The sequence below is a fragment of the Lissotriton helveticus genome, chromosome 1_1 (genome assembly GCF_964261635.1).
Source record: "Lissotriton helveticus chromosome 1_1, aLisHel1.1, whole genome shotgun sequence".
In the NCBI taxonomy this organism is placed as follows: domain Eukaryota; kingdom Metazoa; phylum Chordata; class Amphibia; order Caudata; family Salamandridae; genus Lissotriton; species Lissotriton helveticus.
The window spans coordinates 989,719,421-989,731,843 of NC_136057.1; positions in this window are offsets into that span (position 1 = coordinate 989,719,421).

A 12,423-nucleotide genomic window follows, 5' to 3' on the forward strand; every position below is an offset into this window, starting at 1 on the left:
ACTATGGTGCATGGAATGGCTCACATCAGTTCGAAAGGGATATGTAAGTTGTTGGCTCCAGTATGGCAGAATGCTGGAATTCCGAAATGTGCTGAGAATATTGTGAAGCATTGCATGATTTTTCTGAAGTATAATCCTGGCAAGGGAACTCCAACTCCAGCTGGTCATTTTGCTCCTCCGACGTATCCGTTTGAAGTGATACAGCTAGATTACATTCACATGGAGAGATGCAACAACCTGAAGTATGTCCTTGTGGTTGTTTGCGCCTTTTCCAGATGGATAGAGGCCTACCCCCTAAAGGATAATAGTGCCTTGTCTACAGCCAAGGTTTTGCTCAATGAGTAGTTCCCTAGATTTGGTTTGCCAAGAATTGTATGGTCGGACAATGGAAGTGAATTTGTGGGTCAAGTTATGAAGAAAGTGTGTGCTGGAATAGGGATAAGGCAGAAGTTCCACGCTGCGAATCACCCCCAGTCAGCAGGTCTTGTTGAATGCTATAACGGCACATTAAAGCTGAAACTCGCTAAGATTCAAGCGAGCACTGGTCTTACATGGCCGGATGCCTTGCCATTGGCTCTTTTGTCAACAAGGACGACAGTGCATTCTCGTGTGGGACTTAGCCCATACGAAATAGTGTTTGGCCATCCACCGAATGTTTGGGGTGTGCCTCGTCCAAAAGAATACAGCAGTATTGAGTACCCTATGTTGGTGGATTACTTACAAGACTTGACTGCTAAATTACGTGTTCTCCACCAACAGGTCTATGATAGTTTGCCGACAGCTACTACAGATCCAGGCCACGTTATCCAACCTGGAGATTCAGTTCTAATCAGAAATTTTCAGCGATCCAAGAACTTGGAACCGAGATGGACTGGACCTTTTCTGGTGTTGTTGGTAACCCGGACTGCTGTTAGAGTAGCTGGTAAAAAGAATTGGGTGCATGCCACCCATACTAAGAAAGTTCCTTTGCCTTTACCGTATGATCAGTGGGTGAGGGATGGAATAGCTGACACAGATTGTGAGAAAGTCCCTAGATTCGTGCCTTTTAGTGATGCACATTTGACATGGACTCAGTCAGAACGCGAGGATGATGATGTTCTGCAAGCTGCTGTGCCTCCGTCCTTGAGAATCGACACAACGAATCCGGAACTCCTCTTTAAGGATCAGACTGTGCCTGGCAAAGAGCGCTACAATCTGAGATCGAAAAAGGACGTTTGAAATGGACAAATAAATCAAAATTTTTTATGTAGTGAATTACACCTTGTCAGATCAAGAGACTTTTTTTACTTTTTTTTTTCCGAGTCACCATCCGGACTCAGCTGCAGGGTCAGGGTATAAGTTCTTAAGGGGTGAGCCGCGTATTGACGCAAGGTCTGTGGTTTAGGGTCGTTAGTACGATCTTGACGCACACTTAAGTGAAGAAGGAAAATTGCAGTGAGCAGCACGTTAGAGGATGGAGTCTTTTGAGTCCAACAAGGGTGTTAAAAGATTTGATTTCAGAGCAAAAATGTGTATATTGGTTCGTAACAAATGTTTTTTGATAATGTGTTTTCTAATGCTTTTGAATATTACGATAGCTTGTGTGGGTTGGGTTGTCTATGCATCACAACAGACATTTGCATCTACCTCCCAACCTACTCTTTCTTTTCCTACTGTTTCCCACATGAGTTTCATACGTTGCCTGAACATGAACAGACACGAAGATCAGAATTTGTGAACAATTCGTTTATACAGATGTTACATCAGAATCAGCTAGTTGTACATACCACGAATTGTTGGGTGTGTGGTCTTATGCCACATATGACTGATAAGGGAATGCCATATTTGGTTTTGCCTTTTTCGCCTAATGGGTCAGTATGGACACTCCAGTCAATGTTTATCTATGCGAATGAAGCATCTCCTGTACGTTCTGTCAAAGATAGTGCGAATAATAATGCCTTGATACAGGGAATAGTAGATATGGTCAGAGATATTGATGCATATAACGCTATCCCTAAAGATGAGGTACAAGCATATATTGGTTGGAACAAGACAAGATATAGCATTAGTCTGACAGAGAAGGAGAGACGAAAAAGGTCTCCCCCTATTTGAATTGTACCCCACCGAGGTCATTTTTATCTGCAAGGTAATGGTCAGAATCCAAGAGCTCAGCTTGGTAAGAGTGTGTGTGTTCACACCTATGTCTATGCGTCCCAGAAATCTCCACCGTTCGTGCCAGCCAAAGGCACGTATTTTGTTTGTTATGATAGAGCATATACATGGTTGCCTTCTGACTTTTCAGGCACATGTTATGTGGCGTTTTTGCTTCCCCCTACATATACAGCTGCTTTCGACTACCATAAGACAAGATATGGTAGAGGTGTTATCGATGCGAAAGACACTGCCGCACAAGGGTTTCCTGCCCTTTTGGGGTCCTATGGCTAATGGTAGAAATATTCGTCAGCTTACGAGAGTGGTTGAGGCCACTATCAATGAGACTGCAGGTGCTCTAAGTAATATTACAGCTGAGCTTCAAGCGGATCGCCTTATGACATTACAGAACCGCTTTGCTTTAGACATTATACTTGCAGATAGAGGTGGAGTATGTAAATTGGTTGGGTCTAGTTGCTGCGTTTTCATACCAGATAACGCCCCAACAGTGTACCAAGCCATCTTGCGGTTACATAAGTCCGCTGAGTCTATACATGTAGACGAAGGGAACTGGTCATTGATGGGATGGTTTTGGGAACTGCTGTCCAAATGGGGATGGAAGATTCTGATGTTCCTTGGTATGGCTTTAGCGATCCTTTTCTCGTGTTGCTTATGCATCCAGTGTGGTCCCGCCATTTGTGGCCTTTGTGATACAATCTGTGTGAGAAGACCCGTCCCGAGAGAAGTGAGAGATAATAAGATGATGTTACAGTGACACCTTGATGACCTGATGAGAATAGATATAGACCTGGATTCAGATTGACGTGAGTTTAGGTCATTGCCTAAGAAATGGCAAAAGGAGGGTCTGAGGTTCCGTGGTTTTCGGGACCTGACTCCATTTTGTTTGCGTTGCTCGAGACGCCATTTTATGTTGCCCTCACGTAGGCCTTGGAAGTAAACGAACGAACAAAGTTGTATGGGCTTCGTTGTCCATGTACATATTAACTTGCCCTTTCTGACTTGTGAGTGAACTGCAGGACGCTGACCTCTTCACCTGAAACTGACCCTTCACGAAGCCAATTTCCCTTGGTTTGATTCTTGTCTGAGATTGCCAATCAATGTTCAGGACCTCGTTAACTTTTAGTTTCCTTGCACATATCTTATCCTAATCAGCATCTGAATTGTTTCTTTCCTTACGACTTTTCATTACATGGGTAGTGCTTTCAATTATGGGTTTGTCCGGCTTGTGGAAATTGAATTTGGGACATTCCTAATAATTAACTTTTGGGTTGGGTTACTGTAAATTGGGGTTTTGTTAATGTGATACTCAGTTAGAAAATGTGTCCTATTGGTCAGAATTTTGCGCAGTGGGTGTACATTTATAATGAGAATATTGTATATAAAAAGCGATGTCTTGCTCTATGAAATTGAACAGTTTCTTGAGTTGTACACCGTGTTGTATTGCTGGGATTACTGTTACTAGCTGCAGCTAATAAATTTGATCTCTGACGCCACCTAGAAGTATTCGTGTCTCTGTTTGCCAAGACAGGAGAACCCGAAGACTTTGTGTCCGAAGTCTCGAAACTCTTTGCAGGGGCAGCACCGATGCTGATCCCAATCGCCCACCCTCCAGTGTCTCCGCTAATTTAGCTGAGTCACCAGCAGGGGGGAGAAGGGGAAGTGGATAAAAGAAGAGACACCTTGACAACTGCTGCCACCCTCTTAGGCTGCTGGATACCGAGGAATATGTTCTGCAGTCTGTTCTTCAGGGGGTGCCTAATACACAGAGGGAAGGAAACATAAGACAACAACCCACCTTTCCTATTACAACTCTATGAAGTTATTAAAGCTTGTCCTACCAGTAGTTCTTTAGGTATATGTTTCTCTTGTATTTTTATAAGATGTTATCCTGCAGGTGCTCTCTATCTGAGAGTCTACTTACAGATGCCTTAATAGAATACTTCGCTGATAATAGGTATCCAAGTGCCACAGTATGCAGTCTCGAGCCCAAAGGATTCCTTAAGGTGCAAGGTAGGTAAAAGGGAAAAAGGAAAGAATAGGGCAAGCGCAATAGCAAGAAGGAGGGAAGGGCGGATGCACTGCTTAATATTGGCAAAGTTTGTCTTACTCGTGCAATTCTCAAACGAGTTGTCTCTCCGCTTAGCGCTGTTCTGAATTCTCTCACCAACGCGACGGCAAACTTCTCTGACGCTGCTCTGCGGTCCCTCAGCAAAGCGGCCATAGTATTCTCAGAGTTCAGGCAGTGTACAGTAGTCTCTCTCCTGAATGAGGTGCTCAACACAAACGCTGACTGACTGCTAACGGGTATCACTACACCTCGTCACTGACTGACTTCGTTGCAGCTATTCCTACTTTAACGAGGTTCCCTCTTTGTACATAACTAGAGAAACCTTCAAAAGACTATATTAACCATTACTCTTAACATTGACTAAAGTAGACTCCCGTCCTGAATAAAAGACGCGGAGCAACGGAATCGAGCTGTGACTCCTCACGCTAGTTCGTTGAAGTGCGCAGTTGATAATGCGCGCGCTTACCACAAACACTAGACTATTGCTGAAACTGAGTATGACGGCCACCGCGGCGGCCATCTTGAGAGTGGGGAACTTATTTAGAAATCGGATACCACACATTGACTCAACTAGGTTTTGACACCATCCGTGTCTTGATTAACCTTTTAGGAGCACAAATAGTGGCAATGCTGAGGTTCCTGACACTTTGGGCGTGTCCCTGGCGCCGCTGGGTTCTAAAACCCGGTTCTTCAGCACATGACATGAAAACACTGCATGATGTAGGCAGCTACCTGTTAGACCTGGCACCTTGGAGTGGGTCTCACTTCCATTTTTGCTGTTGCCTCATGTGTTTTTGCTGGTGTTAGATGCTTTGGGCACTGTGCCACTGCTGTCCAGTTCCACAGTGCAAGTGCTCCCTATTGTGAATTGATGTATGTATTAGTGATTCCGTGATTGGCTGGTTTGGTTTACCTGTCATCCCCTAGTACCATGCACCTGGAGTGCCCAGGGCTGGTAATCCAAATGCTGCTAGTGGGCTTGCAGCACTGGTTGTGTCACCCACAGAAGCAGCCTGTAAAAGTATGTCTAAGGCCTGCCATTGCAGAGCCTGTGTGCAGTCTGGTACTGCCATGCTGACTGGGCAAGTGCACCCACTTGCCAGTCCCTAAACCTTCCCTTTTCTTCACATCAGACAACCCTATGGTAGGCCCAAGAGCAGGGTGCACTGTAAGTATAAGATAGGACATGCCCTTGTGTGTGTGGCATGTACTAATATTGAATTACAGCCATTTTCGTTTTTCACTATAACAAGGCTACCTGTTCTCCATATGCCAGAATGGGCAGTGAGATTATTAATCTTATAATCATAACTGACTCAGGGAACATGGTAGAAATTCGACTTTAGTATCCCTGATAAAATACATCTTTTAGTGAAGTAGGTTTTAACATCCTGTGTTTGAAAATACCACTTTTAGAAAGTAGGTCTTTTCTTGTCTAACTATACAAGCCTGCCTCTGCTAGGTTGTGTATTCCTTGTCTGGAGTTTGAGTGGCAGGGCTGGGGGATTTCAGGAGACAGGATGAGTCAGTCTTGTGGTGAGTCTGAGGTCTCTGCCCTGCACTGTGAAAGGAGAGAAGGAGTCATGGCAACAGAGTGCTCCAGGGCTGTGCCTTCCCTCCCACAATGCTGGCTCCACCCCCTGTGGGCGTCTAATGTTTCTGCCTGGCACTGTGAAAGGAAGGAAGGAGTCATGTCAAGAGAGTGCTCCAGAACTGGTTTGGACTGGGCAAAGGCCCTTCTGCACTCAGAGGACAAAGTATTTTGGGGTATAAATATTTGGACCCTGATCCCAAGAAATTAGATCAATTTTGGACAACAAGAAGAAACCTTTGCTGAGGAGTGGAACCAGAGACTGAGGATAGTGTTGTGGATTTTTGTCGTTTGTGGTCTTGTGTTAAGTCTATATAAAGAATACCTATTTTTGATATAAAACCAGTGTGTGACTTGATTACTGGATGTGTTCAGAAATGCTTTACACCCTGTCTCTGAGATAAGCCTTTCTACTCGTGCCAAGCTACCAAGGGGGTGAGCAGGGGTTATTTTAGGAATGTACCCCCTTACCCTAACTAGAGGCAAGGGTCCTTATTTGTCACAAGTACCTACCTGTGCCAACTAGAGACCCCCAAATCTAACACTACCATTGTAGAAAAGCGATTCATCGCCCCACATAGGGATAGTAAGTACTACATGTATATGTTGCAGTGCAATAAAATACACTCTTTTCTCAACACTTTTAGCTTGGGCTACCTCAGTAGTGTAACCAATGTACTGGACCCTTCAAACTTAGGGCGATGTGTCTCAAAGTCTAAAACCTCCAGATATAACTGAGCATCAGCAGTCAGCATCAAAGCAATTGAACCTGTACCATCGTAACATGAAGGTAAGAGTTGAGCTGGTACATAAAAACCTACCATGCAGGGGCAGGCCCTGCGGAGACATGATTCACAATGACTCACCGCTCCTTTCTACACCATTTAGAAAATACAAACGCAGAAAACAATTTTCTTTGTAGAGAATGAAAACTCCTGCTTAAAAAACATCTAGATAACTTTCAACAATTTCAACATTCACCTATTTTTAGCAACAATGGTAGATTACAATTCTCTCCGGTCAGTGGAAAAAGGAAAAAAGGGGAGGAGATGAAGTGAGGGAGGGGATGTATTGGCAGAGTCAGTCACAGAGACAGATGAGACTCTTTCCTAGTCTAAGGTTGTGAATGAGGTAGGCCGCCATCTGAGAAGACTTCTAAGAGATGTAAAGTTAAAGAATGCTTCTGTGCTTTCACACCACTTGCTACAGAAGAGGCATGCTTCTGGGTACAAAATTAGAGATGTCTGAGCAATGAAAGCTTTATTGATCCAGTAACCCGGCTCTGGCTCAGCTTTAGGTGGTCTTGGAACCCCAAGCCAAATATGAGTCCAGCCTTTATATTGCTCTGGTCACCACCCAGCTCGTATCTCCAGCTATGTAACGTAAAATGATGCCCCCCTTGCAGAATGTGATGAGGGGCCCCAGAGTCTCCCGTATCTCATGGATATGCATTGGCCTGGGGCTAAAAGCTTAGAACACCCTTGTGCCCCTGCTTACCTCAGTGTCAGACGTCTCCACCCTCAGGCACCCCCACCAAGTGACCCCGCAGAAATGTTTCCAGGGGGGGCACATTTTTAACTTCATCACCATCCCCCTTGCACCCTTCTCCCCTCTGCCTTGCACCCTTCTCACCCTCCCCCTTGCACCTTCTCCCCCTCCGCATTACACCCTTCTCCCCTCTGCCTTGCACCCTTCGCCCCCTCTGCATTGCACCCTTCTCCCCCTCCACCTTGCACCCTTCTCCTCTCTGCCTTGCACAATTCTCCCCTCTGCCTTGCACCCTTCTCCCCTCTGCCTTGCACCCTTCTCCCCTCTGCCTTGCACCCTTCTCCCCTCTGCCTTACACCCTTCTCCTCCTCTGCCTTGCACCCTTCTCCACCTTGTACCCATATCCCCCTTTGCCTTCCGCCCTTCTCCCTCTTGCCCCCTTCTCGCCCTCCCCCTTACACCCTTCTCTCCCTCCCCCTTGCACCCTTCTCCCCCTCCCCCTTGTACACTTCTTGACCTCCGCCTTGCACCATTCTTCCCTCTGCCTTGCACTCTTCTCGCCCTCCCCCTTGCACCCTTTTCCCCTCTGCCTTGCACCCTTCTTGCCCTCCCCCTTGCACCCTTCTCCACCTCTGCCTTGCACCCTTTTCTACCTTGCACCATTCTCCCCTCTGCCGTGCACCCTTCTCCCCTCTGCCTTGCACCCTTCTCCCCCTCCACCTTGCACCCTTCTCCCCTCTGCCTTGCACCCTTCTCCCCTCTGCCTTGTCCCCTTCTCCCCGCTGCCTTGCACCCTTCCCCCCCTCCACCTTGCACCCTTCTCCCCCACCGCCTTGCACCCTTCTCCACCTTGTACCTATATACCCCTTTGCCTTGCACCCTTCTCTGCCTTGCACCCTTCTCCCCCTCGCCCTCTTCTCCCCTCTGCCTTGCACTCTACTCGCCCTCCCCCTTGTACCCTTCTCCCCCTCCCCCTTGCACCCTTCTCCCCCTCCCTCTTGTACCCTACTTGACCTCCGCCTTACACCCTTTTCTACCTTGCACCATTTTCCCCTCTGCCTTGCACCATTCTCCCCTCTGCCTTGCTCTCTTTTCACCCTCCCCCTTGCACCCTTCTCCCCTCTGCCTTGCACCCTTCTCTCCCTCCCCCTTGCAGCCTTCTCTCCCTCCCCCTTGCAGCCTACTCCCCTCTGCCTTGCACCCTTCTCCTCCTCTGCCATGCACGCTTCTCCCCATCTGCCTTGCATGCTTCTCCGCCTCTGCCTTGCACCCTTCTCGCCTCTGCCTTGCACCCTGCTCTGCCACCCCCTTGCACCCTTCCCACCCAATGGAGGGGGCTGCCACCTGGAACAGTGGCACCATTTCAAAAGCATGATAGACTAGGACAGGCCCTGCCTGGGCCCACACCGGACGCACTGGCAATCCAGGAGGAGGGAGGGGGGGCAAGTGCCCCCTCTTGCCCCCCCCTGCGGACCCCAACCTGGCCAGCCCAGAAATGGCGCTGGCCAGAGCGGTGCCGTGGATGATGCCGCCCGAAGGGCCACCCTAAGCGGTACAGAAAAAATCAGAAAAAGCTGACACAGCCGATCTCCATGTGAAAGCCGAGTTCTGCACCTCACTTGCATGGATGTGAAGAGCTGGGCTCTCTCGGACCTATGTTTTGTGCATGCGTGCACTGGCCTCACCTTTAATGAAATTGCCTCAAACCGGTCGCTAGAAGTCACCGGAAGCCGGTAATAACATTAAAATGGAAGTAACTGAATATGCGAATTCATTTAAGACAGTATAGTGATGTAGCTCCTCAAAATATTAAACAAAAAGCATTAACCTGCGATACAAAGCTCGAGAAAGAAAACAATACTTTATCTAGCGTCTGTATTGAACAGTGGGAAGTCAGGAAACAATCCGTATTTCTTTCTCTGTGCCTCTCCTCCTTCACCATCACATCCGAGAGCACCTTGAAATATAGCAGGTCAGGATGTGGGCGCTACAAAAACGTATATTGTGTTTGGTTTAATAGACTATAAGGTTACTCCATCTGTAATAAAAACCTTTGTCCCACACAAAGGGCAAAAGAACTCTGACTTGCCTCTTGGTTTCCTAATGGCATTCCTGTCAGGGTTGTGGTGACATGAATCTTTATAAGTTCATGTTTATAAATTACCACTTCTAATAAATGCCACTCGGGGCAGTAATATAATGCAGTGTACTAAAGTGAAAAGCTACCTCATGTTGAAGGAATACACATTTTATTTCTATTTTAAAGTGTCTACCATATTTTAACGTGATGGTTGTTGCATGATTTACGGGCCAACTTTTAGAGCCAAGTCTTAGCTCAGCTCTGGCTTGGCTTTCTCTATTAATTTGCTGGCTTGCATATCTCTGTACAAAACATCTAATAGCATGGCAAGGTTTTTAGCCTAGACGTCTAGAAGTCAAAAAGTAATAAGGTATTCTGACAATTGCGTGCTCAGTCAAAAAAAACATAAGTTGTGTTAGTTCAGCTTCTCTATATCTGATGTGCTTTCCCACCTCTGCCATTTTCCTCTCTAAAAAAATGTTTCTCTGTCAATGTAGCCCAGCATCTACAAAAAGTATAAAAAATTTAACCTGAAGATGTGTATAAATAAGCACATTTATGAAGCATGTGCATGTGCACACCATGACGTTACAGTTGCTCAGTGTGATGACGTATGCCCATTCAATGGTCACCACTCCTGTAGTGCATACAGCATAATTCTACTGCCATTTTGATTATTTTATTCACCATTTCAAGATGGCGGAGCAGTAAATAAAAATTTATAAAAACAGCGCTAAAGAATATGTTACACAGAGACAGTCTGTCAACAAATTGCGGCCGCTGGGGGTATGGTGCAAATAAATATTTAAAATATATCGAGATGGACAGGGGTGGAATCAAACCGAGGAGTGTGTGGAATTCAAGAAGAAAAAGCGAAAAGTAGTTGCCTCAAAGCAAGCAGTGGAAGCACACAGAGGTAATCCAATCAGAAAACAGTTATGAAAAAATACTCCTCAGCCGGGACAAATGAAGAATAGAGAGGAAATCAATCAAAGAAAAAGCAGGGGAAAAAGAAATAGAAGAAAGCCATCCGATCAAGAGCAAGAGGCTGACCCAAAGTGCTCTATATGCACATCTTTTATTATATTATTGAAATTAAGTCTTTAACAACAGACATCTACGGCTGTCTGCAGGCGAGACCTAAAAATAAGTGATGATTGCTCAGTGAGCTAGTACACCACTTGCAGAGATCTGCGTGGAACCTCAAGATCAGAGGTGTGATCCAGGCGGCTCCCGTTCATCTGTACACCCTCCCAGGTCAAACAAGCATTGGCATAGCCAATAGGTCTCGCATTTGGGACCTTATAAGTGTTTAGCCATGCAACAGTTAGTGTTGTTGCACCAAGGATATTGTGCTGGATAACTAAATACTTATAGGGTCCAAAAAGCGAGACCTATTGGCTATGCCAATGCTTGTTTGTTTTTTGCTGCTGTTTTGTTTAGGTTGCCAGATCTACAATAGCTGGACATGGTTTTTGTTAACAGTTCTTTGCATCAAATTAACTTGTTTTCATTGCTCTGAATTTTGTTTCCATTCTGGTTGTAGGAAGGAGTCATTCTCGGGGGTGTGGGGGCTACCTAGCTGTGCGCATGCGCCGAACGTTGCAAATGAGAAAAAGCCTGGTGCAGGCACAATTTACAAGTGTGGAGAGAGTGAGCCCCAGGCAGCATGGCTCACTCACACAGGAGTTCATGCACTGCACCTGCATACTCAGCATGGTTTAAGGAAACTCGACCCACTCCCTCCCAGGCATCGAACACATATTTACCAAGAAACTCTGAGAAGAGCCTGCATGCTGCACTGACGGCTGGTGGTGTGTGTGCCTGGTGAAAGCATGCACTGACGGCTGGTGGTGTGTGTGCCTGGTGAAAGCGTGCACTGACGTCTGGTGGTGTGTGCATCTGATGGAAGTGTGGACTGACGGCTGGTGGTGTGTGTGCCTGGTGGAAGTGTGCACTGACGGCTGGTGGTGTGTGTGCCTGGTTGAAGCATGCACTGACTGCTGGTGGTGTGTGTGCCTGGTAAAAGCGTTTCACTGACGGCTGGTGGTGTGTGTGTGCCTGGTGAAAGCGTGCATTGACGGCTAGTGGTGTGTGCCTGGTGGAAGCATGCACCGATGGCTGGTAGTGTGTGTACCTGGTTAAAGTGTGTACTGACAGCTGATGGTGTGTGTGCTTGGTGGAAGTGTGCACTGATGCCTGGTGGAAGCTTGCACTGATGGCTGGTGGTGTGTGTGCCCGTGAAAGCGTGCACTGATGGCTGGTGGTGTGTGTGCCTGGTGAAAGCGTGCACTGAAGGATGGTGGTGTGTGTGCCCGGTGAAACGTGCACTGATGGCTGGCTGGTGGTGTGTGTGCCTGGTGGAAGTGTGCACTGGCAGTGTGTGTGCCTGGTGGAAGCGTGCACTGACGGCTGGTGGTGTGTGCCTGGTGGAAGCGTGCACTGATGGCTGGTGGTGTGTTTGCCTGGTGGAAGCGTGCACTGATGGCTGGTGGTGTGTGTGCCTGGTGGAAGCGTGCACTGACGGCTGGTGGTGTGTGTGCCTGGTGAAAGCGTACACTGACGGCTGGTGGTGTGTGCCTGGTGGAAGAATGCACTGACGGCTGGTGGTGTGTGTGCCTGGTGGAAGGTTGCACTGATGTCTGGTGGTATGAGCATCTGATGGAAGTGTGGACTGACGGCTGGTGGTGTGTGTGCCTGGTTGAAGCATGCACTGACTGCTGGTGGTGTGTGTGCCTGGTGAAACCGTGCACCGATGGCTGGTGGTGTGTGTGTGCCTGGTGAAAGCGTGCATTGATGGCTAGTGGTGTGTGCTTGATGGAAGCATACACCGATGCCTGGTAGTGCGTGTGCCTGGTGAAAGTGTGTACTGACAGCTGATGGTGTGTGTGCCTGGTGGAAGTGTGCACTGATGCCTGGTGGAAGCTTGCACAGACGGCTGGTGGTGTGTGTGCCCGTGAAAGCATACACTGACGGCTGGTGGTGTGAGTGCCTGGTGAAAGCGTGCACTGAAGGCTGGTGGTGTGTGTGCCCGGTGAAAGTGTG